The following is a 24,251-nucleotide window of genomic DNA, read 5'->3' on the forward strand; positions in this document are numbered from 1 at the left end:
TGATAGCCTTGGTATGCTTAGCATAACCTATATAGTCAACTAAGAGAAACTGGAAAAATTGACTTTAACACTCAAACCATCTAAAATCAATTCTTATTGTTTTGTAACTATATATAATTATTGATGACTACTTCTTTTGCAAATTTTTGGTTGTATTGAATCAAGCTATGGCAATTACTTCCTTGAATTTCATGTTTTTTTAATTTTTAGCTACTATGATGGCTTTGTTTATTTGGATATCCAAGTTTAAAGCTTGGTTGAAGACAAATTCTGTAGTAGCATGTTTGCACCATTTGTTGGAAGGTCAACTACTGAATTTTGAAAGCCTTAACTCTACATACTAGATAGACATCTGTATGCTAGACAATAGTCTACCTTGGTTAGTTAAGCATGGTGAGCTTGTATTTTACTGTAGATTGTAGCATTTGATCAACAAAACATTTATGCATTTTAATTATATCCGATTCACATTTTGTGTCATAATCATTATTGAGAGCATGAATACCATATTGTTCAAGCCAATGGTAAGACAAACTCTTGACACAAAGTTTGGTCATTACTTCACTTGGCTTTAATATGTTGAGGGAAAGCACATGGTATAGGTGGTTGCAAGAAGAACCTCTTATAGAATTATCACATGAATAAAGTATGAGACAAATCTCAAACCACATTGTATGGTTCTTTGACCTTTCCTCTGATTTTCATAACTAGTGGTTCGTCAATGAAAAAAGGGGAAATTTTGTTTAATGTTTAAATACTAATAGTTGCCAACTAGACTTTACAAGGTCTAAGTAAACTTTGTGTAGATCATTTAGGGAGGACCTTGACTTGCCATCATTTCTTATGCAAATAAGTTTAAATTTTCTTTCCACTTAATTTTTTTTTAGAATATAGGAAAAACCAATGAGTCCTTAATCTTCCAATATTTCTTTTAGTGAGTCTATTCTTTTCTCATATATTTCTATTTAAATAGAATAATTCAATTTTTACCATGGAGCTTCTCATTACATGGGAAACCATCATTCCTTAAGGAGAGATGTGATAAATATTGCTCATGGCATTCCCAATCAATGAGAAATATCACTGACCCAAGCTTATTCTGATCTATCTAGAAAAAATAGTGTCTAAGTATCACAATCCTTCCATCACACCCCATTAACCCTGTCAACCAACTTTCAAAGTTATGTCAAGCCTTAGTGCCCAAGAATATCTCCTCTTCTAGCTCAATAATCTATGCCCAATTTTAACTTAAATAGCTCAATGCTCTCTTGGAGCTATTTGGAATTTGGTAGATTCATGGTAGTGACGTCTCCAATGAAAAGACTTCCATATGCAAGGGCCATAAAATATCTTCTCAAGACTACTGCTCACCTAAGCATTATATTTGTTTAGGTATAAAGTTTAAACTGTGTGAATGCTTTTAGTCATGAATCACTATCTCTATCTCAAGTGGGTATATACATTATTGAGACTTGCCTTAAATTATTTAAGCCGGTGATCCCTACAATGACCATAAATGTCTATAGAGGCTAGGGAATATGGATTCTATTAGAACTACATATAAAATTGATAGGCAGGATCCTAGCTTAGATGTTGCTAGTGAAACAACTATAGTTTCATCCCTAGTGTTCTGCAACATGAACCTTTCCTATTCCAAGAGGCTCATTTGTGCTTCCATCATGGTAAATTTTTAGTAGCTTCATGAATGCAAGCTATATTATATTCTTTTTTTTTTGTTGAGGAGCTCATCAACCTTCCTATTCTAGATATTTTTATTTCACTGAAAAGCATAGATGATCTTATAGTAACTTGTTTAAGTCTACAATCTCTCCATTCTATTGCTCTTCTTATGAGTTAGACGTAAAAGTAAATAAATGTGGTATGTTTTTAGATTATACTACAACAAAATATTAGTTGAATTGATTTTCTTGGGTGATCTCTTAGGATGAACTATTGTGGAGCTGGGTGGATATATAAAGTAATAAAAAGTGTAAACTATTTGATTTACATTCAAGAAAATGGCTAGAGTTTTTGAGCTCATGAATTAGACAATATACATGGGTGGTTCAATAAACATGTTGGAATCAGAGTGATTTTATTAAGGTACACAAACTTGAAGTTGTGGGTGTTAATATATTTCAAGGTTTCATTATGGATTTTTTTTGTTCTATATTATTTAAACTAAAGCTATCTAAGTAGATGCTTTACTACAAATTGTTTTCATGGATTGACTACAATTGGGTATACATTATTTTGTGTGGGAATTCCTTAATGGGAAAGTGCAGTCTCTTTATGACCACAATTATCACATGCTAATAACTATATCTATCTACTATGCCTGGAACATCAACTTTTAGAACTAAATACACACTAGGTGGGATAAAAATTACTTTATCCAACTGAATGGATTCTACTATTGTGATAGAAATCCAAAAACCTAAAACTAGTGTTTATAGCTTGTCAAAACTATTTAGATGCATCCTCCTTCGAATAGGAATGACAATGCTCAACTTAAACCAACAAGTATTCAGTATAAACTGTTCTTACTTTGAAGGCCTTGTGCATCCAGTGAGATTTTATGCAACTCGCAATAAAAAAATTGTATTATAATGGCTATTTTCTTCCTACACCCTTATTGCACCCTTCTTCACTATTTTCTTACTCTTCACATCTCCCTATCATTGCCCCACAACCCCACTTCTCTTTCTTGGTCACAATAGCCTACCTAATTTCCAATGCACTCCCCTATTTTATTACACTCAATTTGGTTTTGTTTTTAAGTTCTTTAAAATTTTCTTCCATCATCTTCCCTATGAAAATTCAACTTCTACTTGATGTGTATTTTTGTGTTTAGAATTTGAGTTTAATGGTCTTCTTGGACAACAATCTAAAATTGATTCAATAAATTAGTTACTTTTAAAGGCTTTCAATCTTGGCATATGTGGTGATGAAAAATACTTGTCATGCCTGTGTTTACTTCCACATTAGGTGTACGCGTGTATGAGGTCAATTGTAGCTAAAATGTTTCTCTGTTTTTGTATGTGCATACCCATTTCCAAAGCCTCAAGTTAGCACATGTAGAGAACATACTTGTAAAGGTTTTTAAATTAGAGTTTAGTTTTTTTAAAACTATCAAAAGCTTTAGCCTTTTAAGCAACATTTGAAACCATGTATTAAAGTTTACAATTAAAACAAGTTTAAGTTCCATCTAATTTGTTTCAACATCTATGTGATGAGCATGCAATCTTGAGTGCAAGATGTAAAGCTACCAAAGCCTATCACCATCTATCCCAATGCAAGTCTCAAGTCATCATCAATGTTCCTACTCATTGAATTAGTCTGCCTTGCTCCCTTCTTGTATCTCTTATTTGTAAAACCTTAGACTATTATTTTTCCTTATTTTAAAAGGTGTTAGCTCAATGGATGAGCCCCTGCATTACAAGCAAGGGATGGTGGTTCAAATCCATCATGCCTTAACATGAATTAATTAATTACACTGCAATATATATATATATATATATAGAACTTATTATTTTGATACCATCTTTTCGCTAACTATTTTCAAGAAGAAAATAAGCGAGATTAAAGACGTTTCTATAAAGAAAATACTAAAATCATCTCTAAGACACAATAATAGTGTTGTTCCTTATTGTCTTTCTAAGACAATAGTCTAAGACACTCACTTAAAGACAATACTTAAGACAATACACAACTTTTTTTTTGTCTCCATTTACAACAATTTACTCAAAAATTATCTCCAATATTATCTTAAAACCCCCCTTCATTTTGTAGTGATCACCCAATGTCCTAATCTTTAAAAAAAAGATTCATCTTCTATTTTGATCAAAAGAGAGGGACCTCAGCTCCTTTAAGTGCTCTTGTTTTCTACGAAATTCCGGATCATAATATTAGAGAAAACAAACTCACGATGTTATACGGAAAATTGGACATTTATGATAGCTAGCATTTTGTGGGCCATGCCTATTCGCCTTGAAAAGACTAAACTTGCAGAACATTGCAATAAGAACCGCAGAGAATTTCAACGTATTCGATGTGTTTCTTTAGTAATGCCCAAAGGCATTCCACAAAAAATTTCGTAGCGGATGACATCGAAAATATTTCTCTTGCACACTCTTCATGATATGTCAGCGTCAACGAAGACCTCGATGCGTTTCTTCGAAGTTTCATCGTGACTAGCAATTTCCCAGGGCTTATCCATCACAAAACAATAATGAAATTTAACGCAACATGGAGAGGCCTATCTGTTCATTGGTAGGCCAAAATGGAATCATCGGACCAACTGCAAGAAATGCTTAACTTCTATGTGTTTTCTAGGAAATGCCGAATCATAAAATCAGTTAGTTATCTAGAGAGAACAAACTAATGAGGCATTTAACGTTTTGTAGAAACAACTCCACTTATATGGTATCCACCGTCTTGTGCACCATGCCCGCCATCCTTCATAAAGACTAAAATGGAATATCAAATGGAACTATTATACTTTTTCCAGCCTATGAATATGTTTTTGCTACTATTCTTGATTTCCTCTTCATGCCCTCTCGACTCCACATGTCATATACAGGCTTGTTTCTCTTCACAAGAGTGCACATATACTTACAAGTCAAGCATGTTAAATACTCCTATTGTCTGGGACTGTAAAGCTTAACACATAGAAAATAATATTTATTTACAATATGTGTAATTCTAGTTTCTATGATATTACAATTTCCATCAGAGGTCCTACTGATTCCATTTGTCCTTCCTCATTAATACAACTAAATTGGTATGCCCCTAAGCTTCCATTAACATTTGCAAGAACAATGCGATCTTGAACAACACTATAGCCATGATTGTTGTCAAGTCTTCCCTCATTTTACATGTTATCACAAGTACCTACAAGTAAAATTTCATCCAATTTAAAGTTCAATGCTGTATGCATTATCTTCAATTCCATTCCTAGACTTCTTAAGATGTCCCTATGATGCACCTGCATCATGAACTTCATGAATCATTTCTACATTTGATGTTTTTTCCATGTTTAATGTCCAATTTTTGTTATAATTTGAATCATTGTGCTAAGATGGGAGCTCTAATTTTGTAAAAAAGTAGGCTCCATCAAGATGAACAAAAGCTTTTAAAGTAATAGCATAGAAGAAACTAAAGAAAAGAAATAAATTCTTGTAAGTAAAAGGATCCTAGCAACCTATGCAAAGGAGAAGAAAATACATGTCAATTGAATTACAAGAACTTAATCATTGATAATGAGGACAATTTTTCCATAGAAAGTCAAATTATGATATTGCTAAGAGGGTTTTACAATATAATCATTTGTTAATAAAGAAGGCAAATTTTAAATTCTAGAAAAACTGAGAAAGATTTAAGTTAGAGGCTTTTCCTTATAGATGATCATATTATGATTTATGATGAATCCATAAAGGCTAGATTTCTTTTCTTCTCTTAATATATATCGATAGAGAAATCTAGAAACCCCTTGGATCCATGTATTTGGGGTCCCATTATAGGAAAAAATAGGAGATAGAATAGTAGCCCATATGGTTGCTCCATATGCTGGAAAAACCATGCTCTTTCGTAGGAAACTCGTGTCCAAAGGTTTCAAAACAATGTGTAAAACATTTAATGTTCTTTTACATAAAATAATGCATTTTATGGTCCTAAAACAACTTAAAAGGTCATTTCTGATGTGCACTTATGTTCTTCTTGCTTATTTGTATGACAATTAAACACAGTAGGCTGATTGTATGTTATCATTGGCTGGCCCATCTTGTCCATAGTTAGAGAAGCTTATTTTATTGTTGTGAATCCACTGCATGTTGTGTAGGGGGAATGATAATGTCAAAATCATTGGTAGGCCAAAATGGAATCATCCGACCAACTGCAAGAAATGCTTAACTTCTATATGTTTTCTAGGAAATGCCGAATCATAAAATTAGTTAGTTATCTAGAGAGAACAAACTAACGAGGCATTTAACATTTTGTAGAAACAACTCGACTTATATGCTATCCACCGTCTTGTGCACCATGCCCGCCTGCCTTCATAAAGACTGAAATGGAATATCAAACGAGAAGCCCATGTATTTTACAATTAGTTTGTACTTCGTTAGAATATCCACAAGGATTTCCACCAAGAATTATACGTTGCTTGATATCAAAAAGAGTTTTCTTGGGCTCTGATCCCTACGTCCACGAAGAGCTCGATGAAATCTGCGGGCCATCAAAGGTCCATCCCGACTAACCAATCGGCAGGTCCTAATCCTGTAAGATAATAATGAAGAGAGAGGCTTATGTGTTCGTTCCTATCTCGAAATGGAATCGGCTGAACAATTGCAATAGCCTTCTTCCTATGAAAGGCACTACAAAATATAATTGCTAACAAATTACCCTCAGAGACCCTCTAAATCACATATTAGGATGGCTAAATTCACTCACCCTACACGGGCCTTCCTTTTCTTAACCTGTGTTGCTCTTTTCCTATTATCATCGCATGCAGGAAACGTTACTTTTAGCTTCCCTCCTCTAACAGGTATAGAAAGGAAAAATGATGCCACATATCAAGAGAGTAATGAAGGAGCCCTGCAGCTTACATGAAATGAAGCATCAGGGAACCTTAAGAACAGTTCCGGCTGGGCATATTATACTGACCGTATTCCGCTATGGAATAGGTCTACTGGGGCTCTGGCAAATTTTTCAACTTACTTTCAATTCAATATTGATCTGAACAACGAAATATATGATAATCATGGAGATGGACTTGCGCTCTTCATGGCACCATTCGAACTGGAACCACCAGAGGACTCTTATGGTGGATTTCTTGGCTTGTTTAATGTGGAAAGCATTAAACAATCATCTTATCAGATGGTTGCTGTGGAGTTTGATACATACAAAAACGATTGGGATCTTGATGACAATCATGTTGGGATCAACGTCAATAGCATTTTTTCGAAGTTGATTTTTCCGCTCAATACATCTAGTCTATTCAATCACTCTACAGACCAAAATCTCACAAACGCGACATCGGATGCCTGGGTGGATTATGACGGTGTAGAAAAGGTTCTGCACTTCTTTCTCTGGTATAATTCTTCTAAACCCAAAATCCCTCTATTTAACCACACAATAGATCTGAGCAACTGTCTACCAAAGTACATCAAGATTGGCTTCTCGGCTGCCATTGGAGAGTACACAGAGACGCACACCGTAAAAGTTTGGAATTTTACTTCTAAATATTCGTGGGAAGTCGGACCTCCTGGTGAATTACTTAGAAATGGCAATGCAAACAGATTTTCTGTGAAAGTTTATTTTATATGCGTGTTCTTCGTTGTTGTGGTCCTATGTGGCTTCATAGTTGTTCGCTGGTGGCAGTATTTGAGAAAAAGGGGAAGAGAAGGTAAGGCTAGGGAAGAGAGCGATCCAGAGCTAGACGAATGCTGTTCTCATGGCCCCCGAAGCTTTTCCTACGCCGAGCTCAGTGCCGCGACAAGAAATTTTTGCGAGAAAGAAAAGCTTGGACAAGGCGGCTTCGGCAGCGTTTACAAAGGAATCCTGCCCGGCACAGGGGACGCGCTGGCTGTGAAAAGAATAGCTCAAGGATCGAGACAAGGAAGAAAGGAGTATGTCTCCGAAGTTCAAACAATCAGCAGGTTGAGACACCGTAATCTTGTGCGGCTTTTAGGATGGTGCCACGAAAAGGGAGAGTTACTTCTGGTCTACGAGTACTCTCCAAATGGGAATCAGGATAAACACATTTTTGGGGAACAAGAGGATACGCTTGATTGGAGCCGAAGATATAGTATCGCCTGTGACATTGCCTCTGCTCTTGTTTATCTCCACGAAGAGTGGGACCAGCGTGTCGTTCATCGAGACGTGAAGGCAAGCAACGTAATGTTGGATTCTGATTTCAATGCCAAGTTGGGTGATTTTGGTTTGGCGAGACTGATGGAACGTGACTAGGAGGATTCCCATACGACCATGGTGGCGGGCACGCGGGGGTATGTTGCTCTAGAGTGCTACATAATAGGGAAAACCAGTCCAGAAGCTGACGTGTACAGCTTTTGGGCGGTTACACTAGAAATTGCCTGCGGAAGGCGGCCGATTGATCACAGCCTTGAAGAACACAATTGTTTCCCTTTTCTTGTCAACATCTATTGCATACTGGACCTTCTGATGTACGGACCACTTTCATTCGTAGATAGCATTCCTGACAAATATAACACATCTGTGGCATTTTCAAGCTATCCAGTTGTTGTTGAAACTTCATTTGAGATCTATAGAAATTATCCTTAAGAAATACAGTTGGGTTTTGTATATTTTCTCTGTTGCCTTATCCACCTAAATTTATCCTATTTTGGCTTGTAGGATGAGGTGTTTCATGAACACGCTCTATTGTTCTTGAATTTTCATTCTGGTGACTCATTTCCACAAATATAGGTAATGCTTGATTGTACCTCTCACTTGATTCAAAATCAACTTCATGTCTCCCTTGTGTTTCAAAATGAGATACTTCATCGGATGTTCGTTGACAAGAAATTTTATCCCTATTTTGTAATTCCAATTCTTGTATTAGCAATCCTACCCTTCTTCTAGCATAATTTAGTCGTCGGACTTCATTTTTCCTTCTTCTTTCTTCTTCTCTTTCAGCTTGTGTCATTTGTTCTTGTCGTCATCTACGATACTCTCTCTGGTATTCTCTCTGGTATGCTCTTTGTTGCTCCATTTGGTATTGTCTTCTTTCTTGATCCGATTGGAAATTCATACTTGATTTATAAATTTGTAACCAAACATTAAAAAAATAGTAGATTTAGTAAATTATATTTTATAAAATTGGTTTAAAATATCACATTAATTTAGTGGCATTGCACTTTAGATGAGATAGATATTTATTCATTTCTAATTAATAGTTTAACAATTCACAAATACATATAGGAGGAACTTTTTTGTGTAGACAAGATCTACAAATATACTAAATACCAAATAGTCTTGTATGTATAATACTAAATTTATTTAAGACAAAGGAAAAATAACATACGTTCATCAAAATTGATAAGTCAAACAAACAAATTAATAAAAAAAAGTGATAATGTCAAATAATATGACTCCTAGATTCCATTATAGTGATGCAAAAACATGTGGAATTCATCAGTGAGGAAAAGGTTATTTTCGCCATCCATGTGCTCTTCATCATAGCAGATGTCTTTCATAAATTCAACGAACCCAAATGATTTCTTCCATGCGTCATGAATTTCCTTTGTATATTGTCCCATCTAAAAGATTTGAGAATCTTGGACACCTCAAACATTAAAGCTCGCATTATGAATTCCATCTGTAATTTTTTTACAAGACTCAGAAATGATTGTTCCCAATCTATCCAAATAAATTTGAACAACTTGGCTTGATTGCACCAAGTCGTTTGGAAGAAGTGAGCTTGTGATAGTGTTCTCAGAATTATTTTGTTGAGCATCCATAGTTAAATTTTTTTTTGATATCTATAATGTAAGGATAAAAAATGATCAGTATCAAAATGACAAGAATTAAGCTATGCATATATAGCAATAAATTGGTATTTGAAAGAGAAGAAGATTTGTTTGATTCTTTCTTATTGACATAATTCTACGCATTTAATTTCTTTTAACAAAAAACTTATATCTTCTTAATATTACTTATATAATTTTCTAATCTTTGATTTAAAATTTTAATAATAAAACCTAACTTCAAATATTAAGGAGAAAATAGATAACATTTCATGAAATATTGTTTTTTATTTTCTTCATATTTTTATAAACGTTAAAATTGAGATTTATAAGTAGAATAAAATTTATAAAAATTAAAAGACATTCTTAAATATAAAATTTAAATTTCCTGATGCATCATTTCATTTAAATGTGTATTAATCTTTCAGACTTAGTTGATAGATCTAATTGAACTTTTCTAATCTATTTTAATATAAGGTTGAAATTTATAAATTTGAGAAAATTTGAACAAAATTTTAGAGATTATATCAAGGCCTAAGACCTACTTCTTACATACATCACAAGACAAGGTAGAGACCATGTAGTTTCTTACCTGCATCATGAACTTCATGAATCATTTCTACATTTGATTTTTTCTCCATGCTTAATATCCAATTTTTGTTATAATTTGAATCATTGTGCTAAGATGGGAGCTCTAATTTTGTAAAAGTGTAGGCTCCATCAAGATCAACAAAATCTTTTAAAGTAATAGCATAGAAGAAACTAAAGAAAAGAAATGAATTCTTGTAAATAAAAGGATCCTAGCAACCTGTGCAAAGGAGAAGAAAATACATGTCAATTGAATTACAAGAACGTAATCATTGATAATGAGGACAATTTTTCCATAGAAAGTAAAATTATGATATTGCTAAGAGGGTTTTACAATATAATCATTTGTTAATAAAGAAGGCAAATTTTAAGTTCTAGAAAAACTGAGAAAGATTTAAGTTAGAGGCATTTCCTTATAGATGATCATAGTATGATTTATGATGAATCCATAAAGGCTAGATTTATTTTCTTCTCTTAATATATATCGATAGAGAAATCTAGAAACCCCTTGGATCCATGTATTTGGGGTCCCATTAGAGGAAAAAATAGGAGATAGAATAGTAGCCCATATGGTTGCTCCATATGCTAGAGAAACCATGCTCTTTCGTAGGAAACTCGTGTCCAAAGGTTTCAAAAGAATGTGTAACACATTTAATGTTCTTTTACATAAAAAAATGCATTTTATGGCCCTAAAACAACTTAAAAGGTCATTTCTAATATGCACTTATGTTCTTCTTGCTTATTTGTATGACAATTAAACACAGTAGGTTGATTGTATGTTATCATTGGCTGGCCCATCTTGTCCATAGTTAGAGAAGCTTATTTTATTGTTGTGAATCCACTACATGTTGTGTAGGGGGAATGATAACAAAACCAAGTAGAAAGAAAGATCTACTTTATATTATGCTATTAGTCAAATATCTATTTTAAAAATTGGCATAGATATGCTATTTTATAAGTTTGGACATCTTAAAGTGACACAAAAAAATTTGAAGATGAGGTAGAAAAGACATCAATTGCTAAGAAAGATTTGGAGAATCAGCATAGAATGCTTGGATCAATGTATTGCCCAAAAAAGCATGACACAAGAGATTATATCAAGTCCTAGGACCTACTTCTTACATACATCACAAGACAAGGTAGAGACCATGTAGTTTCTATTCTAACAAAGTTTTTAAGAATTATTTTTTCATAAATTTTGTTCTTTAAAAATACATAGCTAAATGATACCTATAATTTTAAACTTTCTTTTATTATCAAGCAATAAAAAATTATTTTCCCATATGTCTATTCTCAAAGGATGCATAACAACAATACAATAATATTGATCAATCAATATAACATGAAAAATAGTATAATCTAAAATTTTATATATTAAAAATGATCTATCTATTAAAAAGATTACTACTCATTAATAAAAATTAATGTATCATGCATTATAAATATAGAAACTAATTATAATTGTACATGTGTATCTATGTTTATTTATCTAAACTTGGATGTTTGATAAACTATATAATGGATTGGTTTCAAATCAATTTTCTATTTCTTAAAAAAACAACTCCTATTTTTATTAAAGAGTTTCCTTAAAGTATACGATTTAAATTGCTTCATGATGTATAATGAGCTTATCTAAATTATTCTACTACTATTTAATATCATGATATTAGTTGATAAAACCTATAATAGTACAATTAGCTAATCTCAAATCCATCTACTTTTATTTAGTAGTACAATAATAGTTCATAGGACCTATAGCATATAATTAGTTGATTCAAAATTCTTCTACTTTTGTTGAAAATCTTAATAATAGTTTGTAGGAGCTATAATTGATATAAATCTCATCTAATTTTATTTAACATCATGATAATAGTTCACATGACCCATACTATATAATTAGTTGATCTAAAATCTATCTACTACTCTTCAACATGATGATGATAGTTCATAGATTGCAACACTTATATAAAGATTTAAAATCTTACAAGATCAAATCTAAAAACAACGTTGAACCCATCTACTACTACATTTTTTATTCTTGTTAAAATATTTTGAATATTAATTTTACTAAATCATAATTTTATACTAATATATTTCTCGAGAACAAATTATTTATTTAAATAAATTTTTAAAATTGTAAAACATATAATTTGACATAGATCCTTGATTCTTGATTTTTCCTTCCAACAGCTTCCATTAATCATTTTGATTAAGATAGGCTTCCATTTGCATCTTCCATAACTGAAAGTTCTACCCTTAAACCTATCAACCCTTAGCTTACCCTTGTCTTCCATCACTCCCACTCAACCGTGAGACTTTCCTACATAGGATAAGTGAAAAACAACCTAACTTTGATACCACTTGTTAGGATTAAACCTTAGATAGAAATAACAATTACATGCAAATATAACCAATAATAGAAAATAATAGATCACATAGAAAAGAACACAAGACAACAAGATTTAAAGTGGCGCACTCAATCCCTGGGCTATGTCCACCAAATAGAAAGTTTGATATTATTACAATCTAGTGATTACAACTTGATTATAATTTGTAATCCCTTACAACTCAATACTGCCACAAGAACCAATTTTGCATCACCACAATGAAATAATCCCTAACCCTAGGCCCTTTTATACAAGTATTTTTATGCCACTTTAAGGTTACAATATGTCCACCATATGTTAGCCATACATCAACCACAACGTCTGCCACAACGCAATTTTTTTTTTCTAGGTGCTACCCCAAACCCCAAAGAATTTATTAAGTATGTCTAGTACTTCCTTGATCATTCACCACAAACTAACAAGATCATCCCTTACAAAGATTACAAATTTTTCCTTTATAGTTCAATCATAACTAAGATATTTCTAATCAAGTTACTCCACAACAACTATCTTAAATGCTCAGAGAATAATCATAGAGTTCTAGAGAAAATTTGACCTTGACATAGATTCAAATATAATGAAATCTAATATTTTTCCAAAACAAAGCCTTGAGAAGATAGAACAACACCATTAATTCACTCTAACCACATAGATGGATAAAACTAGAGGTGGTGGAGTGTTTTCCTTCATTCACTAGGCATGGCATTCATTGGAGAGTGGTTGGAATCGATTATGAAGATTGGATCATGCAAGAAAACATTTCTTCCTCATAGTTGGCTCGATAAACTAGAACAGTCAATAGGTCAACTGAATCTTGCAACCAAGATGGGCCACGTGGGCCAATAGTCTTATTTCTTTTTGCCACCCCACAAATTCTCCACTCATTTGAGCATATCACTTTTAACTAACCGTACCACCCTCAAACTTAACCATGGTAGTCAATGAAAAGTGTCAACCCAATTGCCAATGTTAACTCTAATGGTACCTCCTCCAACCCACAAAGACATGTAACCTACAGGCACTTCCCTGCAATGTCTAAAGTTTTAGCAATTCGATGATGCAAGAAAGCACTAATCATCGATCTATGAAAGATCGATGATCAATGAAATTTTTTGTCATTACTACGCCTACCCCATTAATACTTTTAGGCCCACAAACTACTCAACACCTACCTTAAGAAATCCTGGCATCCAATTGGCCCCACTTTTAGTGCTAGCAGCCAACAAAGAAGGACAGACCCACCAATCCATATGTCACAATATCACTTGCTTGCATTGTCAAAAAGTCTAACAAAAGATAGAATGTGGGAAAGTGTTTGCCAATAGAAACTTAGCCGTATTCCAGCTCATATTAGCATATAATCATGGTAAAAAAGGTGACCTGCAAGAAATTAGACCTATATAGCACATGGTAGCGAGGTACATTCTTGCTTTATGTAAAGGTCATTCACATTGAAGAAGCAAGAAAGTGCCCGCTGTAGATCTGTGCAAGATTTGATGGTGTGCAAAATTGTAGGAGCCCCGAAAGAAAACTAAACAAGATATGAAAATATTAAAAGCCCCCAATTTAATTATTTCATATTTCCATGGTATTCAAATATTTAAAAAGAATGGAAAGTGGTCGTTTATCATTTAAATTCAAATAGGGTGATTTTGGTAGAAAGGCAAATTTGGCCAATAGTTAATTCAGAATTTGGATTCATACTGATAAAAAAGACAAACTAATAATATAGAATTAAAAATTGGAAAGTGTGTGATATCGAGAGCATTGGGGAACACATTTGGCTTGCATAAAAGATTGTTTTAGATAAAGGTAAAAATAGGTTTTGAAGGGGACCTAAAACCCTTAACAAGAAAACAAAAGATAAACCATTAAGTTCCACAAAGTTTTACAAGGACTTGAAACCTACCATTTTAAAAGATTCAAATTCAAATTTTACAAGGACCTAAAATCACAAGATAAAATCAAAAAACAAGACCAAGTTTTAAAAGGACCTAGAACCTAGTTTTAAAATAACAAAACTAGATTAAAAACCTAAAAAATTGACTAGAAACTAGAACAACTACCAAGATAGAGACCAAAAACCAGAAACATAGAAAAACTGCTATTATAGTTCTTTGATCATTTGGACCACCTCTTTTCTAGCCTCCATAGTACTTTGGATGGTGTTAACTATAGATCCCACGATGCCCTCAGCTACTTTTTTCCTAGAGCTCTATCTGGTTCATTTACATGGACCACCCAGAGATATGATTTCTTCATTAGTTCTCTTCCCTAAGCTAGCAGCAGCTACACAAATGCTAGAAGTAACCTACTCCATATTATTACAACTTTCTTCGATCGATAACTAGAGCTTGTTTTCATATTCCTTTAGTTTGTCTGGTATATTACCAACCTGAATTACCAAATGGATGGTCTTTTTGCAATTAGTTTCTTGGTTCTTCTCCATTGTTGTGACTTTTCTTTTCAAGTTCATTAATTTGTTATACACCTAGGAGTCAGTTTGATGGGAAGAGTCTGCCTTTAAGTTTGTAGTATGTAGGAAAGAAAGCCTTGTATCTCTACCAGCATAATCATCATTATCATCCCCCATATCTTCCTTACCCATAGACTCATTCTTCTCATTCCTTATGTCTTCCTTCACATTTTCAGCATTCTTATTAAAGAGTTCCTCCTTTCCCTTCTCCATTACTTCTTCTTCATCCCTCACTCCTAGGGATTGTTCACTCTGATTGGTATCCTCTTCACTAGCATTACTTGACACAGTATTTTTATCATTGCTTTCATCTATCTCCTCCTTACCAGATTCACCCTTGCCACCAAGGTAACCTTCCAAATTCGAGCTAAAATCTCCCACATCTCTGTTCTCCTCCTCATCCACTAACCCCTTCCTCTCCTTTACTATTCCTAGAGTAGGTTTCACTCACAGAGCCCTTCTTTTTCTCAGAAGGAGGGGAAGAAACAATAGCATTGTTCTTACAATAATTCTCAATTGGTAAAATTAATCCTTCATGAAAAATCAAGTGGGTTTCTTCTTTTCTATGAGCTTGGAGACTATGGAGCAAAGAAAATATGAAATTAAAAGGAAATGAGATTCTATCTTTGTGCCTAAAATGGTTTAGAAACACAAAATGAAATTTATGAACATGTTTAGCTCTACCATCCAAGATAAAGTACTCATGAATGCATGAAAGCACATCTTGCTAGATAACCTTAATTTGGCCCAGTTTCTAAAAATCACCATTCTTTTCCTCCTCATCCATTTTCAAGAACTTCTTAAATGTTGCATTTGTTTATCCATCTAAGAAGATAGAAATGCAACGTCACATGAAATATTGTATCAAAATGTTACATCTTGTATGGGTTTTGGTGGTATTTTCAAATGGAAAAATATCTGAAATAATTTTTGTTTTAATGTTTGTGCTCTTCACACATTGACGAAGACCTCGATGTGACCTAATTTCCATCAAAGGATCTTCAAAACTAACAAATCCCACAGTCGAAGACACTGTAAAATAGGCCATCAGCCTATACCTACTCTACTTTTATTTTGCTTCATTGTTTCATTTATTTTATTCACACATTCAACAAGTGTTAGCTTTAACTTCCCTCCTATGATAGCTATTGAAAGAGAACACGATGTTGAATACAAAGAGAATAATCAAGGAGGCATGCAACAGCTATTGGAGATATGAAGCTCAACCATTTTTCATTATTCCCTCCAAGAGACTCTATCTCTTCAATTCTTCTACTGACATTCAAGAGTCTCCCTTGGAGCTCTTTTATATATTGTATTCGCTGTAACTTGTAGATGTATTTCTAGATTAGATAATATATTCTCCTGCTTAGTGTGGACATAGGCTTTATTGTTTGAACCATAATAAATCTGTGTACTCTACTTTTGCATTATCGTTTATGCATTTTATTGCTTTTCTAACTTTTACAATTGGTATCAGAGCAAGGTATTGCTATTTAGAATTTAGGTTTGAAATTCTAGGATCTTGGAGGAGGTCAAAGTGTAGAAATTTATAGGAAAAAGTTTTGGCATATGGAAGGTGCAAATGGAGTCACTATTAATTAAGCAAGATCTGGCACTTGCTTTAGAGGGGAAATGCAAGCAACTAGACATGATGTCTAATGACGATTAGGAAAAAATGGACAAGAAGGCAAGAGCAACAATTCTTCTTTCACTATTTGAAAATGTGATCCTTAATGTTGCAACAAAAACAACAACAAAGGTAGTTTGGGACAAGCTAAGAACTACTTATGTAATGGTGTCTATTGCAAAGAAGGTTTTCATCATGAAGAAACTCTATAGTCTCAAAATGAAGGATGGTGGTAATATAGCAAATCATCTCAATGAGTTTAATACTCTAATCAGTTAAGAAAATTTGGTGGGCATGCCATGAAGTGATGAAAACAAAGCTATCTTATTGTTATGTTCTCTTCCATCCAGTTGGGATGGAGTTGTAACAGCCATAAGCACATCGCTTCCCAATAAGAAAAAGTTATTTTTTGATGAAGTTGCAGCTACTCTTCTCGGTGAAGACATGAGAAGAAAGAGCGATGTTCCCTCATCCGGTGAAGCCTCAACAACAGTAAGCATTGACAATAGAGGAAGGAGTCATCAAAGATGTAGAAACTCCAACAATAGAGGAAGATTGAAGTTTGCAAAAGGGACAGATTTGAAAGAAAGCAAAGGGGATTGTTGGTTTTGTGGCAAACCATGCCACTCAAAGAAAAATTGTCATGCTTTAAAAAGGGCACAAGATAAGGTGTGGGATAGTCAAGCTAACACTGCTTATGAGAAGTGTGAACCAAGGATTTTAGTTCTTGCTGCAAGTGATACTATTTCAGAATCATGGGTACTTGATTCCAAGGAATCCTTTCATGCTTTCTTATGCACGAAGTTGTTCACAAATTATAATGAAGGTGAATTTGGGAAAGTTTATTTCGGTGACAATAATGCTTGTGACATTATTGAGAAAAGTGATATTTTATTACCATCACATGGAGGAGGGTAATGGCTTTTAAAAGATTTTCGAAATGTTCCAAAATTGAAGAGAAATCTAATTTCCATTTCTCAACTTCATACTCAAGGCTATCATACATTCTTCAATCCTAATACATGGAAGATAACAAAGGGATCTTTGATAGTTGCAAAAGGAGATAAAGTTGGGAGTTTATATATTCTAGAAAGTAACAGTGAAGTGGGACCTACTATGACAATGGTGGACATAACTCAGAGCTTTGGCATCAAAGGCTTGGGCACATCAGTCAGAAAGGACTCAATGTAATGTTAAAAAGAAATCAACTGCTAGGGCTGAAATCTATTGATATAGAATTCTATGAACATTGTCTCTATGGCAAACAGAGGTGAGTCAACTTCTTGCAGACTAGTAGTGAGAAGAAGGGCACACCCTTGGAGCTTGTTCACACAGATGTCTTTGGACCCATTGAGGTAACGTCTTTTGGTAGAGCTAATTATTTCATTACTTTTCTAGATGATTGTACAAGGAAATTTTGGATTTATACGCTCTCTAGGAAATTAGAAGTTTTCTCTAAATTTCAAGTTTTTAAAGGCCTCGTTGGAAAGTAAAGTAGACACAAGATTAAGTGTCTAAAAAGTAATAATGAAGGAGAATTTTTCTCCTCATAATTTGATTCTTTTTATGCAAATAATGGTATCCATCAAATCAAGGTTGTTCCATTTACTCCACAAGAAAATGGAGCATCAAAAAGGTTAAATAGAACAATTCTTGAGAGAGCTCAATGTATTCTCTCTAATGCCAACTTGAGTAAGGAATTTTGGGCTAAGGCATGCAACATAGTGGTGTATCTCATTAATCAAAGTCCCTCATCATGATTGGACTTTGGAATTCCAAAGGAGGAATGGTTAGGAAAAAGAATTTCATATTCTCACATCCAGGTGTGAAGTATTTTTCCATGTGCCTAAAGAAAAAAGAACCAAGTTGGATTTTAAATCATAGCGGGGAATCTTCATGGGCTATGGTGAGGATCAATATGGGTTTCATATTTGGGATCACAAAGAGAAGGAAATCATCAGGAGCAGAGATTTTGTCTTCAATGAGAAGACATTTCTAGGTTGGCAGCTATAATCAACATTAGAGGTAGAATTTGTGCCCACAATTATTTTGAAAAACAATGACTCAAAGACATATACTAGTGGAAGTCAATAGTTCATTTCTCCTACGACTTTATTTTCACCAATCTCTGTTACATCTAATTCAAGTGAAAAAGATATTAGAGATGGCACTGAACATCTATTTTTCCTAATAAACATAATGACTACACACCAAATGTGGTGTTTCCAAGCACTTCAAACTCTTCATATGCTGGTCTAACAATAGATACTGCTGTAATAAATAATAACAGAAGTTGAGGGGGTTATGTCCCCCCCTTCACGTGTGGACTTTTCTTCCCCATGTGGAGACAATGTGCCAGTAGTTGTAGCAGGTGCTTTGCCTCCCTCAACTGCTATTCAACCAGCAATTGCAAAGCCATTTGATAGCTCTTAACCCATGTTGATAAACATCTAGAACATGCAAAAAGGAGCTGTAGTTAGCAATTTAGAGGGAAATAACTCTAATTCAAGTGCACTCCATAGGAATGAGGAAAATACTAATCCTCAAAATTCTAAAATTGCTCAAGGACTCAGAAGATCATCTCGATAGAGAAAACTTTCAGCAAAGTTCTCTAATTATGAGTTGTTAGTTGCAAAGGAGGCAGAACTGTCCTTACTAGTGTTTGATCAATTAGAGCCTACAAATTACAAAGCTGCTTATATAACTTCAGATTCACAAAAATGGCTAGATGCCATGAGGGAGGAAATGGATTTGTTGATAACAAATCAAAGTTGGGATTTGGTGCCTTTACCACCTAATAGGAAATCTCTAAAGAACAAATGGGTGTATAAAATAAAGGAAGAAGATGGCGGCAAGGTTTGTTATAAGGCCAAATTAGAGGTCAAAAGATATGGATAACTATAGGGCATCGACTTCAATGAGATCTTCTCCCTGGTATTCAAGATGATTACTATTAGAGCCATTCTAGGCTTGGTTGCTACATGGGATCTTGAGCTAGAGCAATTGGATGTCAAGATTGCATTCCTACAAGGTGATGTAGATGAAAACTTTATATGATGCAACTAGAAGACTTTGTAAAAAAAAGAAAGGAGCATCTTTATTGCAGATTGAAGAGAAGCTTGTATGGACTAAAGTCGGCCCCTAGGCAATGGTACAAGAAATTTGATAAGTTTATGGTTGAGCACAAGTTCATATGCTTAGAGGCTGATCCATGTGTTTATTATAAACAGTTGCTCATGGGTGAATTTATAATTCTTGTACTATATGTGGATGATATGCTAGTTGCCAAAACTAGTATGAAGATTGTTCATGAATTGAATAAGCATTTGGCAAGCAGATTTGTAATGAAAGATTTGGGGGCAGCTAAGAGGATACTTGGGATGACAATTTCATGGGATAGATCCACAAGGAAACTTTGGTTATCTCAAAAGCAATACATTGAGAAGGTATTGGACAAATTTGGCATGCTAAATGCCAAACCAATTTGTGGCCCTCTAGCATCTCATTTTCGTTTGACTACTAAAATGTGTCCCACAACACACGAGGATAAAAAATTCATGAAGGGAATCCCTTATACTTCAGCGGTTGGTAACATTATGTATACTATGATTTCTACACGTCTAGATATTGCTCATGCAGTGGGAATAGTTAGCTAGTTTATGAGTAATCTTGGCAAGCCTCATTGGGAGGTAGTTAAATGGATTCTCCGGTATCTTAAAGACACCTCTACTTTCTCTTTATGTTTTGGAATAGATAAGCCAGCATTGCAAGGGTTCGTAGATTCAGATCTTGGAGGTGATTTAGACAAGTGGAGATCTACCTCAAGTTATGCTTTTACATTTGTTGGTGCAACGATCAATTGGGGCTCTAGATTGCAACATTCAGTCGCTCAATCATCTGCTGAAGCTGAATACATGGCTCTCTCCGAGGGTGCCAAAGAGATGGTATGGTTGCAGATTTTGTAAAAAGAATTGCGTTTGCAACAATAAAATTTTAATCTTTTCTATGACAACAATAGTGCTATATTCATGAGCAAGCATCATACATCTTAACGATGCTCGAAGCACATTGACTTGTGTTATCATTACATTCAGCATGTGGTTAAAGAAGGAAAACTTCAAGTCATCAAGATTGACACAAAATTAAATCCAGTTGATGCCCTCACGAAGGTTGTAACACGGGAGAAGTTTGAGTTTTGCCAAGCTTCTCTCAGTATTTCTCACGAAGGTTGTAACACGGGAGAAGTTTGAGTTTTGCCAAGCTTCTCTCAACATTTCTAGCATGTGATAGCAAGGTTTAGAGTAGGGGAATAGCTTGTTACAGCAGTGGTTGGATTGTTGGGGATATGAAGCTCAGCCATTTTTCATTATTCCCTCCAAGAGACTCTATCTCTTCAATTCTTCTGCTGACATTCAAGAGTCTCCCTTGAAGCTCTTTTATATATTCTATTCGCTGTAACTTGTGGATGTACTTCTGGATTAAATAATATATTCTCCTGCTCAATGTGGATGTAGGATTTATTGGCCTAACCACGATAAATCTGTGTACTCTGTTTTTGCATTCTTGTTTGCGCATTTTATTGCTTTTCTAACTTTTACAGCAGCTTACCAAAAATGAAGCATCGAGTAGGCTAGGTGGCAGCAATGACTGGGCATTTTATAATAAATCTATTCCCCTATGGGACAGATCCTCAGGCTCTGGCTAATTTTTCTACCCATTTCCAATTCATTATTAACATGAACAACAATATTTATGACAATCATGGAGACGAGCTTGCATTTTCTTGGCACCTCTCGAGTTGGAACAACCAGAGAACACTTCAGGCGGAGGTTTCGGCTTATTCAATGTGGAAACCTATAATGGACCTCTCCATCCCGTGGTTGCCCTGGAGTTTGACACTTACAACAACGAAATGGATCCCAATGATAATCATGTTGGGATTGATATCAATAATATATTCTCAAAGTTGACTGTTTCTCTCAACAACCCCAGACTATTCAATACCTCTTGCTACCTGTATCTATTAAACGGTAAACCATGGGATGCCTGGGTGGATTATGATGGTGTAGAAAAGAGTTTGCGTGTCTTTCTCTCTTATAGTCCAAACAACACCAATGTTTCTTATAAATCCAAAAGCCCTCTGTTTAATTGTATAATAGGTCTGCGCGACTATCTACCAGAAAACATCAAGGTTGGCTTGTCGGCTTCCACAGGACACTTCACTGAGACACGTGGTAAGAGTTTGGAATTTTTCTTCTAACCATTCGTGGGAAGTCCGAGCTGCTGTGGATGGAACTACAAATCACGATAAAAGAAGATTTATTGTCCAAGTTTTTTTGATATGTCTGTTGTTCGTTGTCGTTGTCTTATGTGGCTATATAATAGTTAGGTGGTCGCAGTATTTCTGAAAAAGCAAAAGGGGAGGCGAGGTGAGGGAAGAGAGTGATCCAGAGCTTGACGAATGCTGTCGTCGTGGCCCCCGAAGCTTTTCCTATGTCGATCTTAGTACCGTAACATGAAATTTTTGCGAGAAAGAAAAGCTTGGGCATGGAGGCTTCGGCAGCATTTACAAAGGCATCCTGCCCTGCACCGGAGAGGTGGTGGCTGTCAAACGAATAGCAGGCTGCTTCTGAAATTCAAACGATCAGCAGGCTGAGACACCGTAACCTTGTGTGGCTTTTAGGATGGTGCCATCAAAAGGGAGAATTACTTCTTGTCTATGAATATTTGCGAAATGGGAGTCTGGATAGACACATTTTTTGGAAGGAGAAGGATACTCTGCAGTGGGACCAAAGATACAGTGTCGCCTGTGATATAGCGTCTGCTCTCGTTTATCTACATGAAGAATGGGACCAGCGTGTCGTCCATCGAGACATAAAGGCAAGCAACGTAACGTTCGATTCCGATTTTAATGCCAAGGTGGGAGATTTTGGTTTGGCAAGATTAATTGAGCGTGATCAGGCAGCTTCCCATACGACCGTGGTGGCTGGCACGCGGGGTTATGTAGCTCCAGAGTGCTATATAACGGGGAAGACCAGTCTAGAGGCTGACGTGTACAGCTTTGGGGCGGTTACTCAGGAAATCGCGTGCGGAAGGTGGCAGGTTGATCACAGCCTTGAAGAATAGTACAATTGCAGACTGGTAGAGTGTGTTTGGGATTTAAATGGAAAGGCAAAGGCACTGGATGCAGCAGATGAGAAACTTGGTGGAAATTTCAATGCGGGGTAGATGTGGAGTGGCTGATTGTTGTGGGGCTGTTGTGCACCCAAAATGAGAGAGGTGATAATGGTAATTAGAAGTGAAGTTGGACTGCCATACGTTCCTTCGGATTTGCCGCTAGCTGTGTGCAGCCAGTGTACTCCGGTTATAATGAGTTCAGGCTTGTCGAGCTCTGTGGTGCTTCTTTCCGGGGTGTCGTCAAGTTCACCAGTCGTCAGGTCGACGGTTTTTTTTACTCGCGACTACAACTGGTTGTGAAAATCTGTCGTCGAGTCCTCTACATTTCACGACTAGCCTTGTCAATTTAGACTATATCAAATTGAAGTGGGAATCTAGAATGGAAATTTCATGTTATAAATCTGTGTTTGGAAAAAATAAAAAACATAATTAATTTTGTATTATAATTTATATTGGCTTTCTTTCCTGTCATTTCTTCAGTATATATGCAAAAGTTTTACCTAGTTCAATTATGCAAGAGGCTCCTAAGCAGATTTCGAATATGAGATGCATGTACACCTTTTTTTGACAACACTTGATCTTACAAAATTGCCACACAATCAAATGCTAAAAATTCAGCTATAACAACATATAGTTGTCACAACGATGCTTTCCCAAAAGCTATTGTTGATTTATTAGCATTACAAATAATTAAAAAATTCACATGCTAATATGCTATTATAAAGATTGAAATAAAAACATAATCAAGATTAATTTTTAAAAGAGAGGAGAAGAGAGGGAAGTTGAAGAGAGATAGAGAAATATATATGTATATGTCAATGAAAAAGAGGGAGAGCGAAGAAAATAGATAGATAAAAACAAGATAATGAGGCAAAGGGAAAAATAAATTAAGAAGTAATATGTAGAAATAGATAAGTAAAATATATTCATGAAAACTATCAAATATGTAATAAATAGAACTATAATAATATTGTATAGTAAAATAAATAAAAGATAAATCCTAACATTTAAAATTAAAAAAAAAACAAATTACAAAAAAATAATATTTTGATATTAAAATATTCTAGTTATTTGTAATAAGATTTTTTTATTTTAAATAATTATTGATTACTCAATGTATATTTTTGTTATTACTTTATTTTTTAAAATGTGTTACTAAGTTCAATTATAACTAATTTATTTTTTATTAATTAAATTTTACAATTCGTAGTAGTTTGTAAAGTATTAAGTTTATTAAATTTTACAAAATTGTGTTACCAATCTCTACAATTCTTGTGACATATTTGTATAATAGAGATTGTGTTTGTGGAGAGTTTTGTAGATTATAATCTCATTTTCCTCTAGTGTAAATAATAGAGAAATAGATATGGAAATGGAACAAAAGAAGTTGAAGAATGAAAAATCATGGATCTAATAAGAGTATGCACCATGTGATATCACTTCTTATAATCTGAACTAAATCAGACAATAAATTTTTTATTTCATCTCATTTTTGTTTGGTAAGGAATATA

The 24,251-nt window shown here is 34.6% G+C and overlaps 1 pseudogene; it reads left to right on the top strand.

The window, feature by feature from the left end:
- The window catches only part of LOC149558953 (L-type lectin-domain containing receptor kinase IX.1-like), a 32,833-nt pseudogene extending 10,042 nt beyond the window's left edge, over positions 1-22,791 (top strand).
- The last annotated feature ends 1,460 nt before the right edge of the window (positions 22,792-24,251 follow it).

This window comes from Cupressus sempervirens, chromosome 5, assembly GCF_028749045.1.
Source record: "Cupressus sempervirens isolate cs-2001-9-10 chromosome 5, ASM2874904v1, whole genome shotgun sequence".
In the NCBI taxonomy this organism is placed as follows: domain Eukaryota; kingdom Viridiplantae; phylum Streptophyta; class Pinopsida; order Cupressales; family Cupressaceae; genus Cupressus; species Cupressus sempervirens.